Below are 21,997 nucleotides of genomic sequence, written 5' to 3'. Positions count from 1 at the left end.
TTCTTAATTTATCTAGTGGTGCACATGGTTAACTATGAACAAATGGTTCATTTATATCTCCCGCATAATTGTTACTACCACCCCTCATGAGTTGTGTAACACATTTTTATAACTTCATGAGGTTTGTAACTTTGATGTCACACTTTCAACATGCTTTTATTTTCTCGCTAAGTTTCTTCGGTGTTGGGCTATATATATACCATTGCATGTTTCACAAGATGTTTGCAGATTACTTAGCTAAGAATCATAATGCAGCTTTTACTTAGCTGGCCATCAGAATGCAACTCCTCTCTACCAAACATCCCCTTCTGCGTACCATATCTACAAGTTTCAGGTTATCATAGTGCCAATTGAGATATTAGAGGAAACTGACCGGCTCTTGATTATACTTAGCCCATGTTGGTTCTTGATTCTTAGCACCATCTTGGCAGTATCTAGACAAGATGATGATTCTTGTTTCTTAGTATCATCTTGGCGGCATATGGAGAGATGATGGTTCTTGTTCGTTAGCATCATCTTGGCGGTATCTAGATGAGGAGGCTCCACTTGTCCGTAGCATGAGCTTCATCATAAAACAAATCATATGCCTCACCCTAAGGTTAGGAGGAGCTGGAAAAAGACATCATCTTCGATGACAATCATCCCACGGAAAACAGAAATACATCAGGACATTGGCCATATTATCGGACTAAATAAAGTGAGCTTTATTGGCAGCTGTCACATTCTAGCTATTTATTGGCATATAGGTTGGATTTAGTGTACACTTTCTTTGTGTGAGTGTAATCCCATTTTTCGGTCTGAAAAACCCAATGCAAGGATAACAAAATTTGTCCAAAGTTTGGATGGGGGCAAATGTAGTTCTCCAAAGCGGATCAACACCAAGTCTGGTTAGAGATGTGTGGCTCCCAGGTAAGCAAGTCATTTTAGGTCTGCTCCTCCGCGGACAGCTCCAGAAGACGTTCCGCCTCCCTGAGGAACATCCTCGTCAGCTGCTTCTGCCCTCTTCGGTACACTATACACGACCTTCTGTTCACTCTCGACTTCGTCGCTTCGGTGCTCTCAATGGTTGCACTGTGAAAAGGAGGATAAGGACACAGTAAGAGATCATCGACGCCGTGGCAGATTTATTAAGTGCAATGCTGACAATATATGTGCTCTAGCTAAGATCCAGAACCAGGGTATATTGTTTTGTTTTGAGTCAAAGATCACTTTGTTCATTGCATAATACAGTTACACAGACTTGTTTAAGTGCAATTGAACAGATTGATGTAACAAATGAAACATATTTCTATTATTCCAGGGCGATGAAAATATCAGGCGACATTCCAGCAATATCAGCTACATTGCTCACGTTGACGCTGTGGCAATCGAGTGTTTTCCCCACAAGAACACATTGCTTACTGTGGCTCTTAAAATAGTCACTGTTGCTAGTGCCCAGAAGTAAATTTGGAGAACTATATTATGTTAAGATCTATACAATAAGAGTAAGCGTTGGAAAGAAAAACAGGCATCTTCCCAGCAACATAAAAAAATCTACCTTGAGGAGTCGTCTGGATCATTTGAATCAAATTTCTCCAGCAGTTGACTGTCAGATGCTTCTGTTCCAGTGCCTTCTTCAAGTTCAGCCATTCTTGCAAAATGAAAGGATTGATCAACTAACTGTTCACACTTGACAGGGCTATATCAAATATAACAAGTGCATGGTGCACGAAGGAGGAGGAAAATGGAGTCATGTTGTTTGTATTACTTCACCCTAAGAAGATCCACAAGCAATCCTAGTGCTCCATTATCACCGCACACCTCCCATATAGCACTTTTGATCTCTGCATCAGATGGTTCTCCATCCTCAGTAGACCCAACCTAGTAAGAGCAAGTTCAAAGAAGGGTCTCAAAACCAGATCATCACAAAAAGACAACACTTACTGTCCTTCAAGCCCAGATGCAATGCATACTAAAACGGTTCTTGACTCACTCTTTTTTTAAAAAGAAAAAAGGCATATGTCATAATGTTAAGAACAAAATTCTAATTCAAAATGAGTTAGATGAGCAAACGAAGCAAATTGCTAAGAAACTAGGGCGCAGTTCCTCCATGAACAACTCTTTCAAAAAAGGGAGAATACACAGGTTTAACTGTGTGTCTTTATAGCAGGCACTCTTGTTAACAGGTTAACCAGATGGTCTACAACGATGTTTTTTATGGTATTTTTTTAACACCAATAATGATAGATAGTAAAGCTACTCCAAACAGAAATATAAGGAGCTCACCATCTCATCCAGCAGTTGGTAATGTAGCATGATGCCTAAAATATGAAGCTAATACTCGCTTGACATCTTCTGTTTTCAGAGTACCCAGTTTGTCATCTAGGAGTCAACCCACGCTGTTTATACTTCAGAATACAGTATGTGAAAGAAAAACACCAACCTCTCCAAGCAGGGAAGCAACCTGTTCAAGTTCATGTTCTTGCATGGCAATTGTGCGAAGAGTACTTAAAAATTCTTGAGGGAAAACATTTTTTTGGAGATATGATGGAACTTTGCGTTGACCGCTCCAACTGTAACTAGAAAAATGCTTTTTCTTGTTATCATCATCTTCACCAGAACTGGTACTGGTTCCGAAAAATCCCCTATCAAGCAAACTTGTAGGTAGAAGACATCTCAATTCAGCCTTCTGCAAACATTAAATACATACAAAGTGAGAGCCATGGTGGCAAGTGGCAACAGATGCTCAGATGGGTTGAATTCATTAGGAAAGTCATCACAATCTCGAACCATGTTTTTCTAAATAAAAAAGAAAACTTGAGCCACTCAGTAAATATCAAATACTCCATACAAGAGAAACCAAAGGCGGCAGGGTATAGATAATAAGTGCAATCAAATTTCAACTCAATTCCAGAAAACTTTGTGTTGGGTAAGTTCATCTAAACAGAACATAGTTGAAGCCATACAAGATAAACATAAACACTTTGTGTAAGTTAAAAGAAAAGATAAACACATATTTGTACCTGCATCTCAATTAGCTTCATCTTAACGTCAGCAGACTGAAGCTGTCTAAGAGCTTCTATTGGATAATGAACCTGCAATTAAAGCAAGGACATCAGAGGATAAACAGTGACTTCTTACATAAGTATGCTATAAGAGGTTCTTAAAAAGGTATTGATCTATTATCAAAATTAGAATACGCTGAAGGCATTGATGTACCATTTATCAAACTTTAACTCCTAATTCTAAAATTGCAGTGAATAATGACTTTCCTGTTCCTCCTTTTAGTATCAGCCGGTTCTTTTTGTTTCGTTGCAATCGGTCACTTTAATGGGTTCACATTTAGCATGCAATCTATACGTTAACCAGAAAATGAAATTTGCCAAATATATATCCTACAAATCTTATTACAAACTTTTCGGGCATACATCAATGTGAGGGTTACCATGAGATAATCATCTGGATTATTGTCAACCACAAATCCATATAGGTACAGCAATTCCTGTTGGTAAACACAAAATACATTTCATCAGTAATTTTATTCTGATAACCATACATACATCATGGCGACTTTGCTGGTATCTTTAATGACTGCATGTTGTTTTAAACCCACCCATAGAGAGTAAATCATGAAACACACTATAGTTTCTTGATAACAAACATGATGTTAGTGCAACTTGTCATTCACCAATGAGATAGAAAAGTATCTCCCTGTTTTAGGTACCCTGAAACTCTAGAGTCAATATGCACTCTTAAACTAGCATATATGTATCAAAAGTAAATCCATAAGGATCTGTGGATCCATGTAGAAAATCACAGATCCAATAGACAAAACAAAATGGATATGGAGCCCGTGGACTGGAGTGTGTGTACCTCCCTCGCCCCATTCAAACATTTATCCTTGCATTATGCAAGCTGTCAGGCCTCAGTTCCATGATAATTCTTCTCTAGATTATTCATCAGGCGTGTAACTGTGTGTGCAACTCTAAAGAAACTACATGTGAGAACTTTTACCGTTCTAGAAAAAATGCACCATGACGTGTACTAGCTAAACGATGATGAACAAGTCTGAAGACAGGTGATAAATACTAACTCCATCAAATATGATCAAAAGGGAAGGATTGTTATATAAAGAGAACGAAAGGAAACAATATTATATAGGACAATATTTGGCTGTCCTGGTGGTTTATACCCTTAGATCTAGTGTTAGTTCATGCTTTGATATCACATGTTATCCCTGTTTTCATTACATCACATCTTATTTCACACCTTAATAAAGTCAACTCTAAAGTCTCAAAACCTGTAAAACAAAGGCTAGATTTATTAGTGATTGTATAAGTACCTCATTTCCTTTGTTGCCATAATTTATGTAGATCTCTGTCCCAGTCTCAACAGAGCTTTTACCAGCTTGCACTTCAGAAAGAAATGAATATAAGGAAGTTAGATCAGTGACACATTGCAAAACTGTATAAATTGGAAAAACACCATTTAATGTGAGGCTGGCAAATGGTCCCTGGGCCACTTGTAAGTGAGCCAGTGACACACAACACACTGATGCTGTTTTTAAACTGGCATGATCCCTGTGATGTTACTGAGCAATTTGCCTCCACAAAGAATAGACATGACCATAGTGGGAACTACAATCTACTAACAAATAAGTTCGGAAAAAAGCTTAAATGAAGAACTATGAGATACAAAATTTGGATCAGCATAATTACCCAGCATGAGGTACATTGAAGCAGGAATTCCTGTTAAATTTCCCACCGAATCAACTTCCCATGTCGCCAGAGCCTTTATATCTAGAGTGGACAATCAAGCATATCTTAGAATGGGGAAAGATCAATACTTATTTAACAGAGAAAGCTTGACTTTCTTCACTAGTAAAATTCATGTAACTCTTGGCAAACACACACTGAAGTGTTTCTTATGGGTATCCTCCAATATGTCATGCCAACTGACTTAAATTTAGATCATTCATGTACTTTACTTTGGACTCTTACTATGGTTACAGAAATCGATTCCTGGCACGAGTCCCTCAACCCAAATTGACTCTGTATTACAAGATTCAGGAATCTCGTCACCACTACAATTCTTCGTTGTAATGTCAGTTTCCTGCAAATAAACACCAAGTGTTATGTTGTAGATGAAGATATCTATTAGCTTATTGGAATAAATAAAAATAAGATATCATAAGCCATAATTATAAACAATGACTGGCCCTAGCTCTCATCAATCATCAAGAAGTTCTTCCAAGTATTGCTATATTATAGGACTATTAATGTACTACTACCTCCGTTCACAAAAAGAAGATGTTTTGGATATTTCAATATGACTACATACAGACTGAAATGAGTGAATAAACACACTAAAACGTGTCTATATACATCCGATTTAGAGAAAAGTTAGAACATCTTATATTTGTGAACGGAGGGAGTATTATTTAGCCCTTGCGTGACTATTTAAGTCCATTTTAGTCCTTGATAGTTAGACTATGTTACAAGCTGACCTATTAGGCATGGTTTCTGTAATAACCAGTATATGGATGCCCGCTATTCCAGCAGCTACAGGAAACCATTATTTCATCAGCTTCAGTTCTCTAGGCCTTACAGATAAAATCACTGTGTTCTAAACCTGCAGTTTTCGCTGTGCCCTTCGAAAGAGGTTAAAACTTAAAATGATTATTATTTATGCAGCACAAACAAACGCCACTAATTGTTAATTCAAGGATGTGCCGGTCATATAAGTTGCAGTTAAGGATGACTATTCACCAGTTACCCCATTAAATAATTTATACTTGACAGTAATAATAATAGAAGCTAAGGTTCTTTTCTTTGTGGTTAAACATTTGTTAACTAGTTCCACTAACGCTTAGTCATATTACACAAAGGTCCATGCATAAGAAAAGAATCCAGAACCAGCGGTATAAGATAGAAAAAGAAATTTACATATAATGCGAGAATGAAGACTTAGGATTAAACTTGAGTTGCTAGCATGCTCTGTTCGGGAAGATTCAAACTAACCTGTTGGTTGGTGAGACTAGAATCACCCAAAACTTCCCCAGTACTGTTCTGTTGCTCATCAAGTGAGCCAGGAAAAACGTAAGAATGAGGCAACGGGATGTTCAGCGCTCAAGTCCAGAAAATTGAGTTTGCCCTGTCATAAACTCTTACTACTGATTAGCGTAGGGAGAAAAAGAGAGTAAATAAACCTGCAGATAATTAAAGGCCTCATTTCGGAAGTCCAAGCTGTTAAACAATCAGATTTCGAGGGAAGGATTCGCTGTTGAAACCATTGCTTTAATTAAGTACAGATTCCTTGATAACCAAGTTTTCACCTAATTAGGACCTTCCACATATTAGCATGGGAAACCATGCTGGCAAAATGATATCAAGTAAAATTTATATACTTCCGTTAATACTATAAATACAAATGGTGATACGCATACCAAAGGAAGTCCTCAAACCGCACTTCAATTGAGCTGCAAAATAAAACATTTGACAGGTATGAGGTTCATATATATAGATGAAAAGGGTGCAATCCCTTGTACAGCAAAACCACAGCACAAAAGCATTCCTTTGAGACAATAAAGGAACTATGTGTGCGTGTGTTTGGTAAAGAGCCAATACGGAGCAAAATCTCAACCAACCTTCCCGATTCGTCGACATGCAGAAGCTCCTCGACCAGACCTTTCACCTTGTCATCGAATAACTTCTGTAACGATTTTCTCTGAAACAAAAGCCCCCATTATGTTCATCTCCACCAATGTACTACTCTCCCAGTGCCCAATCCAGCAAAGTAGCGAAAACGGCAGTTTGCAGCTGACGAACCTGCATGACCGTGGCGCGGTGCAGCGTCGTCCCTTCCACCTCGGCGAGCTCCTGGTCGTCGAACCACACGGAGCTCCCGAAGGTGCTCGGGAGCACATCCAAGTACCTGCAGGCGCAACGAGCAGAATCCACAAAGGTTAACAGTGGTTTCAGAACATGAGAGCAGGGGAAGAAGGCGTGAGTGAGCCTACGGCTTCCAGAGGGAGGTGGGGCGGAGGCGCTCGGCCATGAGGAAGAGCATGACGAGGAGGCGGTCGTCGACGCCGCCGTCCTCGAAGAGCGCGCGGCACCGCGGGCCGACGAGCGGGTCCTGCAGCACCCGCATCGGGGTCACGGCCAGGTCCAGCGGCACCGCCATCACCACCCCCGCACCGCCATCTCCGGGAGGGGGAGAAGAGCAACGGTTACCGTCGGCGGCGGCGGCGGTGGCGTAGACGCCGAAGCCCTTGCGGCCGCAGGCGCGGATCGTGCAGCCGCGGAGGTCGGCGCCGTTGGCCTGCGGTGGAAAGGGCCGAGGTTTAGGAGAGCACGGGGACCGGGGGGCAAGGGAGGGGAGGGAGGAGAGGGCGCGACCTGGAGCCATTGCAGGAAGCGCTGGAGCTTGGCGTCGCCGTCGTCGGACGGGGCGGCGGCGGCGGCGGCGGACGACGGCATGGTGTTCGACCAAATGCGCGACCGAGGCAGAGCAAAGTTTCAGCTTTGGAAGCTGTCGTCTGAACTTCTTTCAAGGAAAAGGAAAGCAATACAAGAAACCGTTCAAATTTCTGGTCAAATCCTCTCCAAATTTCACCAACGAATTCTCCATTCAAAGAGGCTCGAAACGCGGTTCTCTTCCCGCGATTTCTCCGTCCGTAAATCGACCCGTTTCGCGCGAAATTCACGAGTTCGAAACGCGAAATTTACACCATCATTTGGCACCAGCAACAAAATACTCGGCGATCTACTATGAGTCTATAACAATATATAGATATATCATCATGTCCAGGTTACACTCATTCTACAACCAGAGACAGTGACACGCGCATCTCTAATCTCTTCTCGTCTCGTCTCATCTCATCTCACTTCGCCGGCTTGCATCGCAGTGCAAGCAGAGAGACAGGCAGGCTACAGGAACAAACTCTGAGCCGCTCGCATGGCGGGCGCCGGTGGAGAGCCGATGCTAGCACACGAGCGAGGCGCGGAGGGAGAGGGTGGTGGACAGGTTGGTGCACGACGCCCACCGGATCACCGACTCGGCGACCGCCATGTCCAGGTCGTGCTGGTGCTCCCGCTCGCCGGCGCCGATGGTGTGGTTCCGCCTGCTGCTGCGTGACGACGGGTTCGCCCTTGTCGTCGCCGTCGCCCCTCTCAGGGCCGCCTCCGCCATCCTCGTCAGAGCCGAGGAGGAGGCGGCGGTGAGGCCCACCGCCGTGGCGTCTTCGACACAATGAGCTTCCTTCTCCTTCGTGGTGTCGTCGCCTGAAGCCGCCGGTGGCTCGGGCTCGTCGGACCCTATCCAACAGAAGAACGAGAAGCTCGGCATCGACACGACGGGCGCAGCATCCTTCATGGGTTCGGGGCTGTCGCCGAATGAGAATAACAAGGCTCCGCAAGACGGAGCTGGAGCCCTGGCGGCGGAGAACGCGGAGAAGGACGATCTGCAGGAGAATGTGGGAGAGCAGGGTTCCTCCGACAGACCCTGGCAGGCGATCGGCCCGCCGGTGCTGAAGCTCACGTCGCGGCTGCGTGTCGCCATCGGCGTGGAGAATGAGCACAAGCCTGGCTCCTCCCTCCCGAGGCCGATCTCAAGGCAACCGCCGCAGGAATCGCGCGAATCATCGGCGTGTTCCCGTATCCAGGAATGCTCTGCACAAAGAGCAGTTGCTTAGGCAATAAACCCCACATGGTGAACAACTGTAAACTACTACCATCAGGAGAAAGGGAACCATTAACAGCTGGATCTGTACTACTACACAGTAAGGTCTGGAAATGAAGCAATGACAGCCAAATTCAAAAGATTCCATCAAGGGTGACAGAGATGATGAATCATCAACACTAATAAATAAGCAGCCATGTGGATGTGATTTATCAAAAGAAACATTGAAGGGCCAGCAAAGATTCAGACTTGTTTATTTGTACCATGGTGGTTCTACCAGAAATCCAGAACATGACCCTAACACTGAACCTTTAGCTGGCGCTAGCTCATGACTTAGCAGTGAAGACTTGATAATTTATTCAAAACAGCTTTAAGCAAACAATTGCATACGAAACAACCGAATTCTGATTGATCTCTACATTCTGATCAACAGCTCAGTTACATGAAGGTATAGACACTACTAATCATCAAGAATCAAAGGTCTCTTCTAACCTTGTGTATGATGCTAATGATATGGTAGAAAGGAATGGAATTCTGAGCATGTGGTTTCCCAACAAGATGATGTCATGTCTCACCTAGAACTTGCTCGGCCGTGAGCCTCTGTCCAGGATCACGCTGCAGCATGCCGGTGATGAGCTCCTTGGCCGAATCCGAAACCCTGTCCCAGGGATCGGAAGGGAACCGCAGCTCCGTCGACCTGATACACTCGAAGATCTTCGACTTGGTCTTCCCCCAGAACGGCGGGATGCCACTGAGAAGGATGTAGAGTATAACCCCGGCGCTCCACACGTCGGCAGCCTCGTTGTACCCGCCGGCGAGCACCTCCGGCGCAATGTAAAACGGGCTCCCCACCGTGCCGCTCAGTCTTTGACCTGACAAAATCCAAACCCCCAATTTAGCTTCCAAAAAGACCAACAATCTTGACAAGTTGCAGCCACAGAGCAGGGGTGATCAGGCTGTCAATCAACTGTACCAGGCTGGGTGTAGGTGGCGAGGCCAAAGTCGGCGAGCTTGATGGGCGAGGAGGGCGACCTGCTGACGAGGAGGATGTTCTCGGGCTTGAGGTCCCGGTGCACGATCCCCTTGCTGTGGCAGTGCGTGACGACCTCCATGAGGTACCTGAAGAGCGCGGCGGCCTCGTGCTCCGGGAAGCAGCCGCGCTCCTGGAGGCGGTGGAAGAGCTCCCCGCCGGCGCAGAGCTCCATGACGAGGTGCACCGAGTCCTGGTCCTCGTACACGGCCTTGAGGTCGACGACGTTGGGGTGGCCCGAGAGGCGCGCCATGACCTCGATCTCGAGCCGGACCCCCCGCACGTCGTCGGGGGACGTGAGCCGGTCCTTGGCGATGGACTTGCAGGCCAGCGCCTCGCCGGTGACCATGTCGGAGCAGGACCGGATGACCCCGAACTGGCCCCACCCGAGCTGCTCGCCCAGCGCGTACCGGTCGCCGAGGCACGAGGCGTGCGCCGCCTCCAGTATCGCGCCCCGCAGCCCCGGCGCCTTGTACGAGTTGTACTTGCCGTCGGCGGCGCCGCCAGCGGCCATTCCTACACAGTGGAATCCCCCGCCGCCAAATCCCCGCCGGAGTCCGACGAGGCCGGCCTGCTCCGAATCGCCCCCGGAGAGCTCCCCCGCCGCTGGCAGGACCCCGAATCTCGCGGCCTCGCTCAGCGCCGCTCCTCCGCGGCCGTGGGCCGGTCGCCGGGCGACTGAATCTGCGACGAGGAGGAAGAAGAGCAGGGGGAAAAAAGGCAAGCTTTAGCACCCGAACGCCACGGAAACCGCCTCGGAAAAACCTAGCAGAAATCCCGAAGATTCCGGGCGGCGCGCGGCGGCGGTCCTGGGAAACCGCCACGAAATTCAAAATTGCCGGCGCGAACCCCGCGGGAACCCCGCCCGCCCGGCTCGGCAGCTCCCTCCCGAGCAAGGGCCCGCTCGGCCGCCCGGCCGGCGGCCTGGGGCGCGCGCGCTGGAGATGGCCCGCTCGCTCGCCCGAGGCAGCGCCCCCGGAGCCGCTGCGTGGGGATGAGGACGGGGGAGGGGCGGAGGGGGAGGAGGGCACTCACCGGAGCGGAGGGGCTGCGGCGGCGGAGGGAGGGGACGGGCGCGTCGCCGGCGGCGCGGCGAGGTCGGCAGCTCCCACCAGCAGCTCGCGGCGTTCCTTCGGGGAGGGGGGTGGAGAGGAGGGGAGGGGGAGGGAGCTCACGGAGTTGTTGTTTGGTTCCGTTGGTGGTGGGCCCGGGCAGGGCGGGCCGGGCCCACCTGTGATAGGGAGGGGGGGTTAGGAGCAGATGGAAAGGGAGCCCGGTTAGGGATTAATCCCCGGTTAGGAGTAGTTTATTAGTGTCATCATCCTCTTTCCACAAAAGCAATTATAGCATCTTGACAATGACAATGACAATGACAATGGCAATGACAAACCCATTGGTGGAATATCATCACCCTATTTACATGTTTGCTAATCATGTGGTTTGGCTTTGGTTTGATGTTTGCCCTGTCACTCTTGTTGTTATAATTACTGGTATGCCATTGCAGGAAAAAAAAACTACTAGTATGTCTTTGGAGGCAAATTAGTTTGGGAGTATGCTCTTTGTCTTGCTTTCACTCTCTTGTGGCAAGTTGTTTATTGGTGTCATGTGTGTCTAGATTCATAGGCTTGGGAGTCAATCATCAATGCATTATGGGTCTGGATTAGCATGATCGTGCGGTTTTAATATTGAGAGTTGAAACCAAAAGTTGTCTGTGTGTTGGGGGCTTGGATTTTCGTGATGCCGACCGTTATTTGGCGCCAATCGCACGCACGTGCACCGTAATAATCTGCACATTTCGATTAACGATTCACGGAGAGAATAAATATACCTTCATCTTCTTCGCATTTAAGGGTTTAATTAATTATACCTTGAACGTCGAAAGATACAAAGTGTTGAATCAACGCATACACACGGTCGTAATAATCTGCATATTCTGTTAACAGTTCATGGAAAGGATAAATATAGCTTCATCTTCTTCACCTTTAAGAGTTTAATTAACGGTACCTTGAACGTCAAAAGATACAAAGTGTCAAAAAAGGTACAAAGTGTCGAACTAGCTTACGAGGCAAGCTCACATACACATGAGCGCGTGCACAAGATCGGACCAACTAAGCGCTAGAGTAAGTAGAATCAAAATGCAAACCAAGTCAATAAGCCATGCGGAACAACAAAGCTAACATCTAAAGAACCCAAGCCGTTGGCAAGAGGAGTAAGCACAGCCGAGATTTGCGGAGAATGTTTAAACCACCATCAAACTCCTTCATCAAGGGACCCCCTTCCACAATGATTGGGAGCACCGTCCACGAAAGGCGAGGGCCACCGAAAGCTCAAGTCGCCAAGTTGATGAATCTCCATCAGATCAAGGTGAGCACCCTATCGCGCGAGACCTCGCCAGCGCTGCCATCGCCAAGAGTAGTAGAGAGACAGTGGACCTCGAGATGGCGCATTTATGACGAGCATGATGCCAAAGCATTGTCATCGCTCGATTTGAACTAGATTTGGGGGTTTTGACCTAGTGTGCCAAGGAGAATGAAAGGTTGCAATGGCGCCTTCAAGATGTGGAAATGATGTTAAGGACACCACCGTTGACGGCCCCAGCAATAACTCCTCGCCTCCATGTCTCGACACAACCTATCATTGTAGCAACCGCTGCACCATACCACCGCCACACATTCCACTTGTGAGTTGCCATGTAGCCCTCTTCACCGACTAGACCTACCCACCACTCTCACTGCCATAATATTTTTTTTCTTTGCCTTCTTCTTATCATCACATTTGGGGGACAGGGGGAGGATTAGGGGAATTTGATGGAAAGGAAATCTGGTTATTAATAGCAAATATGCTAGTTGTGTCTTTCCATAAAAGAAATTAGCATCTTCACAATGATAATACCAAAAACCAGCATTAGTAAGGCCATAGTGGAGTATTATAATATTGGAATAGCAACTAATCATCAATCTATATAGCATTCGTATTTGCCAATGATATGGTTAAGTTTAGGCTTTGTGTTGTTTTGTTATCTCTACTTCTAATGGAGCAGTTGGTGAATAGTCCGTCGGTTATTTTTCGCTGGTTTTTTTTCGTCTCACCATTTTCATTGGTTTTATTTCGCTGGTTTTATTTCGTCTCCCTCCCACCTGCCTTTTCGCTTCACCACCCACATAAACCCATCAGATTAGTTACCATATAAAAATAAATCACAATCAATCAAGTATTGATGGACCACCCACATAAACCCATCAGATTAGTTACCATATAAAAAATAAATCACAATCAATCAAGTATTGATGGGATATTTCCTTATATTGATGTGATTTTCCCTTTCTTATCATCAACCATCTCTACTGCCTAAAAAATGTGTAGCTTTCCTTTTCCTGCCAACCGACCGCGTCTTGTCTCCCTACGTTCGCCCTCGTTGCTCTGCCTCCCGCACGAAAAAACCCCTCTCGTTTGACCTCCCCCAAACCCCGCACGATGGAAAAACCCAGCCGCCTGCTTCCCCTCCTCTCGACCGCTCCATACGTCCAGATCGCAGCCCCATTCCCATCCTCCTCTCACGTCACGGCGGCCGATGGACTGTCGCCACCACCCTCCTACTCTCTTGCCGCCGCCGTCCTCCCGCTCGCTCGCCGCCGCCGTCGCCACCAATCCCGGCGAAGGCGTCGTTGCTGCTATGTCGCCTTCTTTCCCCATCCAAGCCTGGCCATGGTAACGGCGCCCTCTCATGTGTCCCGCGGTGAGGTTTGGGGAGGCGCGACCACAATCCACTAGGGATCTCACCGCGGACCCGTCCGCTGGGATGGGTGTTGCCTCCGTTGTGAATGGGATCGAAGGGAGGGACTACTTCGTCGTCAAGGTCGGCGAGGCAGCGGCCGATTGGGAGCCCGGTTGTGAACATGGGAGTTCGTCCCCATGGAGGCGGCGGCCGTGGAGATTGGATGTGAAGCAACCCCACTTGCCGGTGGTGGAGGCTTGCCATCCATGTGCTCCTTTCTTCTCCCGGTATCCCCATTCCTTGTCTCCCATTACAAAAGCAAGCATGAATGAGAGCAGGGGCTGATTTTCATCAATTCATTTCTCATATTTTTAGTTGCTTTTTTGAGATTATACAAGATGCTCCCGATCTGTTTTGTCAAATTACTTGGGTCGTCTTATGGAATTGACAGCCATCGTATTTTTCACCTCATGTTATTTCTTAATCCTTGTCCCACTAGGCATCCACTACATGTTTGGTAATGACGTGATGTTGAGGCGGCTAGGAGAAGCTCAGCAGCCAGATCAAGGGCTATCGAGATGGATCTGGGAGCCAAGCAGTAGTTCTTCTGTTAAATTTTGATTATTATCTTTTCTATTGTTACGATTGTGGGATGGTTGATTTTGACTCGGTGTAACATTTGCATTTGTTTCCCCAGCTTGTTGGCGTAGATGCGTGGCACTGCGGCAGCTAATCAAGAGTGAGGGCAGTGCACATCAGAGCTACGCTGAATGTAGCGAGCCAACCACGAATTGGGTATGTTCACATGAGGGATGGGAGAGGAGAGGAACATTAACATTTTTCATGATTTGGATGAAAATTTCAGTTCGTAGTTTCTCCGTACGTGGCAACACACTAGCGGTACTCATGGGCTTAGGATGAAGGTAGCGCCAGCAGAATTAGTAGGTTGGATGGGAAGGCGGTTGTTGCCCTTGTCCCTTGGTGCTAGCCTACCATGGCGGCCTCACTAACTTGCTCAATGCGAATACGAGTTCGTGGGGTCGCGAGTTGCTGCAAATTTGTTTTTATCACTTTTTACAATATTTATTGATGTATCCCTAACTCATCGAGTCATTTTTAGCTTTGATTTCCCATATACGCTAGCCTAAGGGCCTGTTCGGCAGCTCTCCAACTCCAATAAATCCATAAATCCAGCTTCGTTTTTGGATCGCCAGCTTCAGGCGCGAGCGCTCGCGCTCAGAAATTCGTTCGGCCCCTAGCTCCAGCTTCTCGTACGTGTTAGCAGGCCAACCTGGCTAGGTGGGCTGGAGCCCAGCCGGCTCAACAGGTAAGGTGGCCTTAGGCCCAGGCGAATACACGAGAACAGGGGAGATAGAAGTAGCGAACCGGTACGTGACCCCCTCGATTCACTTCGCGGTGGCAGTTGCTCGTAAATAAAGCCAACTCCAAATTCCTGATTTCTGAGATCGCCGAAACCGTCGCTCCGATTTTTTGTAAGTGCGAGCCGCTCCGCTCCAGGAAGCCAGCTTCTTGGAGCTGGGTCGTTCGGGCTAGCTCCGCTCGGATATTTGCGGAAGCTGGGAGCCAGCAAGCTACCGAACAGGCCCTAAATATCTCATGGTCAGAATATTGAACTCTTAAAGTTAATTCCCTCAGTTTTGGTGACAAATATAATACACATAATCCATATTGTTATGCACTAGCATGTATATGTGAAATAGATGAATTATGGTCCCGTACCCAATAAGATGGATATGTGTGTGTGTTAGAGAGAGGGAGAGGGGGAGAGAGAGTGAGGAAGAGGGAGGGAGAGAGTGTGTGTGTGAGGATTTGATGGTAAAAAAGGTCGCCAATGTGGTAATATTGAACTCTTAAAGTTAATGTGGCCCCGTTGCAACGCACGGGCGTTCTTCTAGTCATTATAGGAGTACTGCATCCTTTGGGGTGATTAGTCTTGGCGTTTGCTCTTGTCGCTCTCATATACTATACTAGTTACTAGTACAATGCCCGTGCGTTGCTACGGGCTACAATGACAATAAATGAATCAAATAAATGACTAAGATCTTCTTCATGGTTGAAACTCATTTCTCCCTCATAAGTTCGTGCTTGTTCTGACATCAAATGGGTGCCCAGCGGGCTCCCCAAAATCCACCCGTCTCGACAGTCCGGGCTCCACCAAATCCAGCCCATGTGTGGGGAGAAATGTGGTTGTCCGGACTATCCGATATGTTATCTCTATCATGCTGTCCCAACACAAAACCCCACCCCACAATGCACCCTCCCCTTTTCCTGTCGGACCCTCCCCTTCCCGCTCAATTTCCCGTCGTACCTGGACATTTCTCGCTGAAGCCCTCTCCTTTAAAACTGGATGACACCCACCTCACCTTCGCATGGCACCCTCTCTCCTTCACACCGTACTTCCCCATGGACTGCCAAGGAGGAGTTCCTCACCAACCATCCTACTCTTGGCCTTGATCCCCTTCCCCGTGTTCCATCCGCTACTGCCATCAAGGGAGGACTTGGCGTGCGCCGCCCATGACTCCCCCCGAGCCAAGAAGGCAGATTTGATGTCTTCCGAGCCATTGCCACGTTCTAATATATACAGTTGAAGGTCATGCATTACCATAAAACAAAAATATGATGTCCATTGTTGGGGATGCAACTGATTCGCCGTTGTGTCCGTTATTGACTATTAAAGCTAACACCTCTTTCATTTTTTGTTTTGGGTTTTCAATTTTGTGTGTGTATGGTTTCCTTACCCACCATATCACCAACGCTTCGACTCATTGCCCACTCCTTCCCTTCACTCCTACTGCGTGGATTCACTCTTGCCTCTCTTCTCGTGCGAGGAAAGAAATCATGACGCGCATATCTACTACCATCCCACCTCATGTACTCCATGCCATCGCTCCTACATCTCCTCCACCTACCCAGTCCCATCCATCGTCACCTGGCGAAAGGTCCAAGAAAGCTCATCTTGTCACATGTCATCGCGACATCCCAACGGCCGCATGAGCATTGAGACACCCGTAGGAACGAATGAGCATGTAGCTAGTTGGATAAAACAGCTGGAGGCATGAAGGATCCAACTCACCTAATAAGTAAAAACATTTCACTTCTAACACTATCTAGCATCTTGATCCCCTTTCCATGTCTATGATGAATGAGAATGAAAAACACAGGAGGGTCAACTCCAATACAAACACATGATAAGTTAGCTAAGTGTCCCTATTAGGCATATTACAATTGAATTTTCTATGGGCTAATTTGAATGGCCTATTGAGATGCTAGATAGCTCTTTGAGACCTTTATCTCATGTTGACTACTGCTGCACCAGACAATAGATCGAGAGAAAAAAAAATCAAATGCATCAAAGGATGGCATACAGGAGAAAAATACTATATTTTACAAATTCAAGATCAAAAGCACATTTAATCATCTTTACTAATCTGCTCTAAGAGGGTATCATCCCTATAGAAATGTTATGGTCTTTACAAGTCAAAAACACATCAGTGCTTCTCCATACGGTTCATGATTTTTTTAATTCACTTTTGGGGCACATAAATAGAGTGTACTACTGTCGTACACCATAACAGTAATTGTGTGATGTATAATTTGATAAGAGAGACACCCATGTGAAAAAAGAAAAAGAAAATAGTGCTAAACAAAACTACCATTTGTTTACATCTGTTCATGGAGAAGACAGATCCAATACGTGTTGCAAGAAAATATTTATTTCAATTGCAAGACCATTACCACAATATTAATTCCATGGAATAACTCCCCAATAATTTCTTTTCAATCGTAACATCACAAGAACTGATAGACCAATTAAGAATGTATTTATATATTAACCAAACCAACTAATCAAGAATATGTGGGTACACATATATACTCCCTCCGTTCCAAAATAGATGACCCAACTTTGCACTAAAGTTAATACAAAGTAGAGTCATCTATTTTGGAACGGAGGGAGTATGTATGATCGACAAGTATATACGTGTAGACCATACGTGTGGTTAATCGCTAATCAGGCCACGCGGACGGTGCCATGCGTTCTTGCTTCCATGTGGCTAGAGTAATGACGTATGTTCTTGGTGTTTTTCCATCCAGCAACCAAACCCTAGCACCACTTGCAGTCCATGTCAAAATGGCAGTTGAACGAAGCTAAGTAATCTGAACAATTTCACAAGTACCAGCAAATAATCAGGGGAGATGCAAGAAACAAAAATTTGCAAAATTTGTTCAGCTAATTATCCCAATGCTTTTGTGAACCAAGTGTATTCATTGAGGAAAGCATGTAGAAGAGAACCAATTATGTATATTTTGCCTACATAGCACGTAATATACTATAATGTTTCTTACAAGCAAAATTAGATGAGAAACAGGTCACAGGAAAGAGACAAAGAGTTCATGGGTTCCAGAATAGAGAATTCCAGTGTGTATATTAACAAAAAGCTAGACGGCATAACAGTAAGGTAGCTCAACGAAACGAAGGAACATCATTTATGGTTGCCCTGGTACTTAACTAACATGCAGAAACATTTCATCATTGCAGAGAGTATCAAAAGTTTAGCAAGGACAGTTAGAAAAGCACTAACAAAAAGCTCGCCAGCATAATAGTATACCATAATAATAATAACACAAAACCAGGAAATTTCGATCAGATTTGCAGTTCAGCCCAGAAATGTATATACTATAATAATAACACAACCATCAAGTCTTAATTAATTACTTCAGATCTAATTGTCTTTAAATTTTTTGATCCGCTGCTTCAGTATAGCAGTTAAAAGAACATAATGAACCACTCCCAACAAATTTCAGTTAACTAACCTATGCGTGGATACTGATAAAAACAACTAAATCTATAAGTAAAGTAGACTAACAAATACGCATGACCGCGGGTGCATCACTGAATGCAGAAAATCAATACCCGGATAAGGTTAACAAATTAGGCCAAAAAACGTATACTAACACACAAGGAAAAAAATCAGTAAGGTTCAGAATTCAGGCCCACAAAAGGTATACTATACTAAAAACAACAACCAGGCAATCTAAGTTAGTTCCGCAATACAGGCCCAAAAATGCATACTGTACCAACAACACACACACACACATACACACACACACGACGTGCTCAGCACTTCGTGCTGCTAATCACTACGCCGTACATCCAAATTGCAATGAATACACATGTGAAATTGCCACTCAATGGTTTACCCTTCAAGAAGTATGAACAACACTAATCAGAGATGATCAGTTTCAATACATTGCAAGGATAGCCAGAAAAAATCACCGCGCAGCCAAAAGTATACATTTTACATCTTCCAATATTGGAAAAGTTTTAAAAATAGATATAGTTTCATTTTTCGTTCCGAAAGTATACACTAATGCAGTTGAAAAACAGCTCCTCTCTCTAGTTGAACAAACAGATATAGTTCCATTCTACATTCCAAAAGTGTACATTAACACGATTGAAAAACATATCACATAACCCCCAGCTGTTAAAAGTCACTTCATTTTTTCAGTAAACAAAAATTATACTCCATCTTTTCAGAATTTTGGGGCAATGCTAAGTTTCCATCTACTAAACCAACAAAAACGAAATTCAACTCAGCTACGAGAGGTTTTGTAAAAAAAAGATTTTAGTGTGAACTTTGGTATTTCGGATGCTACCGAAGCTAGCCACCATTCACAGTTAGACATTCTAAATCCAAATTTTAGATAATTTTCAGTTTAAACTTAAGCTGTAACAGCCTACGCAATGCTACAATCAATGAACATCAAAATAATGTTCAGTTAATTACTCAGCGCCAGATAATCAATGTACCACTACATGGTCTTATAACCTCCACAATAACTAATTAATCTGCAGCAATTCTAGACATCATTAACACTTAGACACTGTAAAACCAAATTCCAGATAGATTTTCAGTTTAACCCGAGGCTATAACCCTATACGCACTACCACATTCGATGAACGGCCAAACAATGTTCAGCACTACCACATGTAGTCTGAATCTTCCCTGAACTTTTTAGTTTGACCACCCTTAGGCATATAATTGCAGCCCGACGAAGACGACCTTACTCCATGGGAGTCTTCACAGATTCAACTCGAGCAAAGAAGAAGATTTATTAATGGATTCAAATGATTAAGACAAATCTATTGTCCTCCGGCCCAAGTGAAAGGATAAGTTTGGTAATTGGAAACATGAGTAGATACCTTGATGGAGCGGTCCTGTTCGAAGGCTAGGGACGCCTTGGAGAAGACGACCTTCCGGGTGAACTACTTCTGCAGGGACTCCACCTTGGCGCCCAACTTCCTGAGGTTGCCAGTGCTCCTTCATCAATTGTAGTAGAAAAGCAATGCTAAAGAAAGAAGGAAAGCTTGCTGCTGTGAGTTCATTGCAGCATATGTACCAAACAAATTAGAATGCACTAACACAATATGTGAATTAATAGAGCTGGAAGAGTTCATAGCATCTGCACTTCACCCAGCACGTACATTATTCACTCTTTCTGTACCGTGAAAAATTCAAGAAGATTGTAGGTGGAGCCTTTTGTCAAACAGCTTGACCAGGAACATCTGATCTATTATAAGATAAAAGATCAGGTGCCAATATTCAAAATCTCCATACCATGTAATTTAGAAGTATATATATGGTAGTACAGATCTCAGCATGCTAAAAACGTAAGATTCAGGATGGTTTTATTATGTCTCTGGAACACATTCTGATATTTGAATCGGCAAGAATTACATCCCTACTCAATACTCACTTTTTCATGCAACTATGCCAGAATTTCACATATTATGGATTCCAGCCATTTACATAATGGTTAGACAAACGCACCCATTTGGAGATTTGAAAGAAAATCGTTGACTCGCAAAAAAAACATAACAGCAATAAAGAAAATTGGGCTAGCCATTACAAAGTCGCAACAATATTGTAGAAGATAGTGGATGGAGCTGGGTAGCGGCGAGAGTAGAGGGAGAGCTCACCGGCGTTGATGGTGATGAGGAGGGGCGGCTCTCAGTGGCGGGGTAGGTCGTACCTGCCTTGGAGACGGTGGCCAAGATCGCAGAGCACGCCTGCCGCGGTTGTGGTTTGATTGGGTGCTGCTGCCATGCTACCAAGGAAATATAACCTGATCTGCAAAATGCATAGCACTCATCAACGCTTCATCTCACCATGCATGTTTGTATAGCAAAAGTTACGATCTTCTAAATGTAGGAAGTAATTAAGCATCAACTTCACAGATGCAATCATTGCAAGAAAGGCATAACCTGAAAACTGAAAATAGTTTCTTCTAGTACGAATGTTAGAAAATAATTCCCTGTAGTTCACATGTATTTAACATGGAAGCAAGGAACGTCTTCATCATAAGAGCAGATAATCACCGTTTATATGCATTATCAATATTTTAGATCATGTTCTTCCTATACATAACAGTAGACTTGGTACAAAATTCAGTAACCTTCAATTCTAAAATTCAATAGTACTACGTAATAACCTGAACTTGTATTCAGAAGTGATATACAAGTGTTGGGAGTATACCTAATAAATTCTAAGTAGTATACAAATTCAGTCTCTGTGCTAAGATTTTTTTTCTGCACATCGCTCCGGTTCACTTTCAGTTAGACTCAAATGCTTAGGCCACCATCAACCGGCAACACCCGCACCGGCAGAATTAAACAAGTTGGTAGTCATTAGTTGGTACCGTGAACCAAAATGTTTAAAAGGATCCCCCCCCGGCCCCCGCGTCGCTCCCAGGGGGCGACTCGGGTGGCGAAACCCTAGCCGCCACCTCAAACTCCCCTCCTCCCCTCCCTCCCATCGCCGTCGCCGGAGGATACCGGCGGGCGTAGCCCTCGCCGGTGGACGGCGACGGCGGGGCCCTTGTCCGTGGGCTCGCGCGCTGCTGTTTGTGCGCTGGAGCGGCGGGAGCGCGCGGTGGCGAGGCAGGCGGTCGTCTGCGCTCAGGGGAGGCCGTGATGGTGTGGAACGCATGCGCGGTGGCGCTACTGTGGCAGCGGCCGGCCGCTGCTGCGAGCTGCAGAGATGAGGGCGCCCAGATCTGGGCTGCGCGTTTCTGCCCCAACCCACCCGTCCCCCTCCTTCCACCCCTCCCGGCCGCCGTCGGTGGTAGCCGCTGGGCGGGTGAGCACGCGCGCGGCAGTCCTTGACAGCTGCTGCTCTGCTGTGCCCCGGCGGTTCCTGGCGGTGGAGGCTGTGGGCCGGCGCGGCGGCGGCGCGGTGCAGGTGGCTGTTGTCGCCTGCTCGTCGCGCTCCCGGCGGTGGCCGGCCTGCTGGCGCTGCGCCGGTCGGTGCTCCTCCTGCGACTACAACGTTCCTAGGCATCCCTCCATGTGTGCTGGTCTTCTCCGGCGTTCTTCTCCAAGTCCGGTCTGCCATTGCATCTGAGGTCCCTGTTCATGGGTCGGGGCGAAATCCCCGCGCGGCGACGGCCTGTGCTGTCAACGGCGACGCCCGAGGGTGCCGTCACCTCCTTGGAGGCGTTGGCATGACCCTGACCAGATCTCCTCCTCGAGCACCGGGAGAAATCCCAGGTCCAGCCTCCCGGACCGGGCA

General features: G+C 46.0%; 1 long non-coding RNA gene and 2 pseudogenes across 1 annotated transcript; 1 reads left to right on the top strand and 2 right to left on the bottom strand.

The window, feature by feature from the left end:
• Window positions 1–610: 610 nt before the first annotated feature.
• On the bottom strand, window positions 611–10,870 carry LOC123088264 (uncharacterized; annotated as a pseudogene).
• A 6,574-nt stretch (window positions 10,871–17,444) lies between these two features.
• Window positions 17,445–21,085, bottom strand: LOC123083269 (uncharacterized). The gene is made up of 4 exons (XR_006439260.1): window positions 20,963–21,085; window positions 20,460–20,557; window positions 19,630–19,729; window positions 17,445–17,582 (listed from the first exon to the last, which is right to left on the bottom strand). It is a non-coding gene; the product is annotated as an uncharacterized lncRNA (long non-coding RNA).
• Window positions 21,086–21,421: 336 nt separating this feature from the next.
• On the top strand, window positions 21,422–21,945 carry LOC123084352 (uncharacterized; annotated as a pseudogene).
• Window positions 21,946–21,997: the final 52 nt, after the last annotated feature.

The sequence above is a fragment of the Triticum aestivum genome, chromosome 4A (assembly GCF_018294505.1).
Source record: "Triticum aestivum cultivar Chinese Spring chromosome 4A, IWGSC CS RefSeq v2.1, whole genome shotgun sequence".
In the NCBI taxonomy this organism is placed as follows: Eukaryota; Viridiplantae; Streptophyta; class Magnoliopsida; order Poales; family Poaceae; genus Triticum; species Triticum aestivum.
This window is presented reverse-complemented; position numbering and strand designations above follow the sequence as displayed.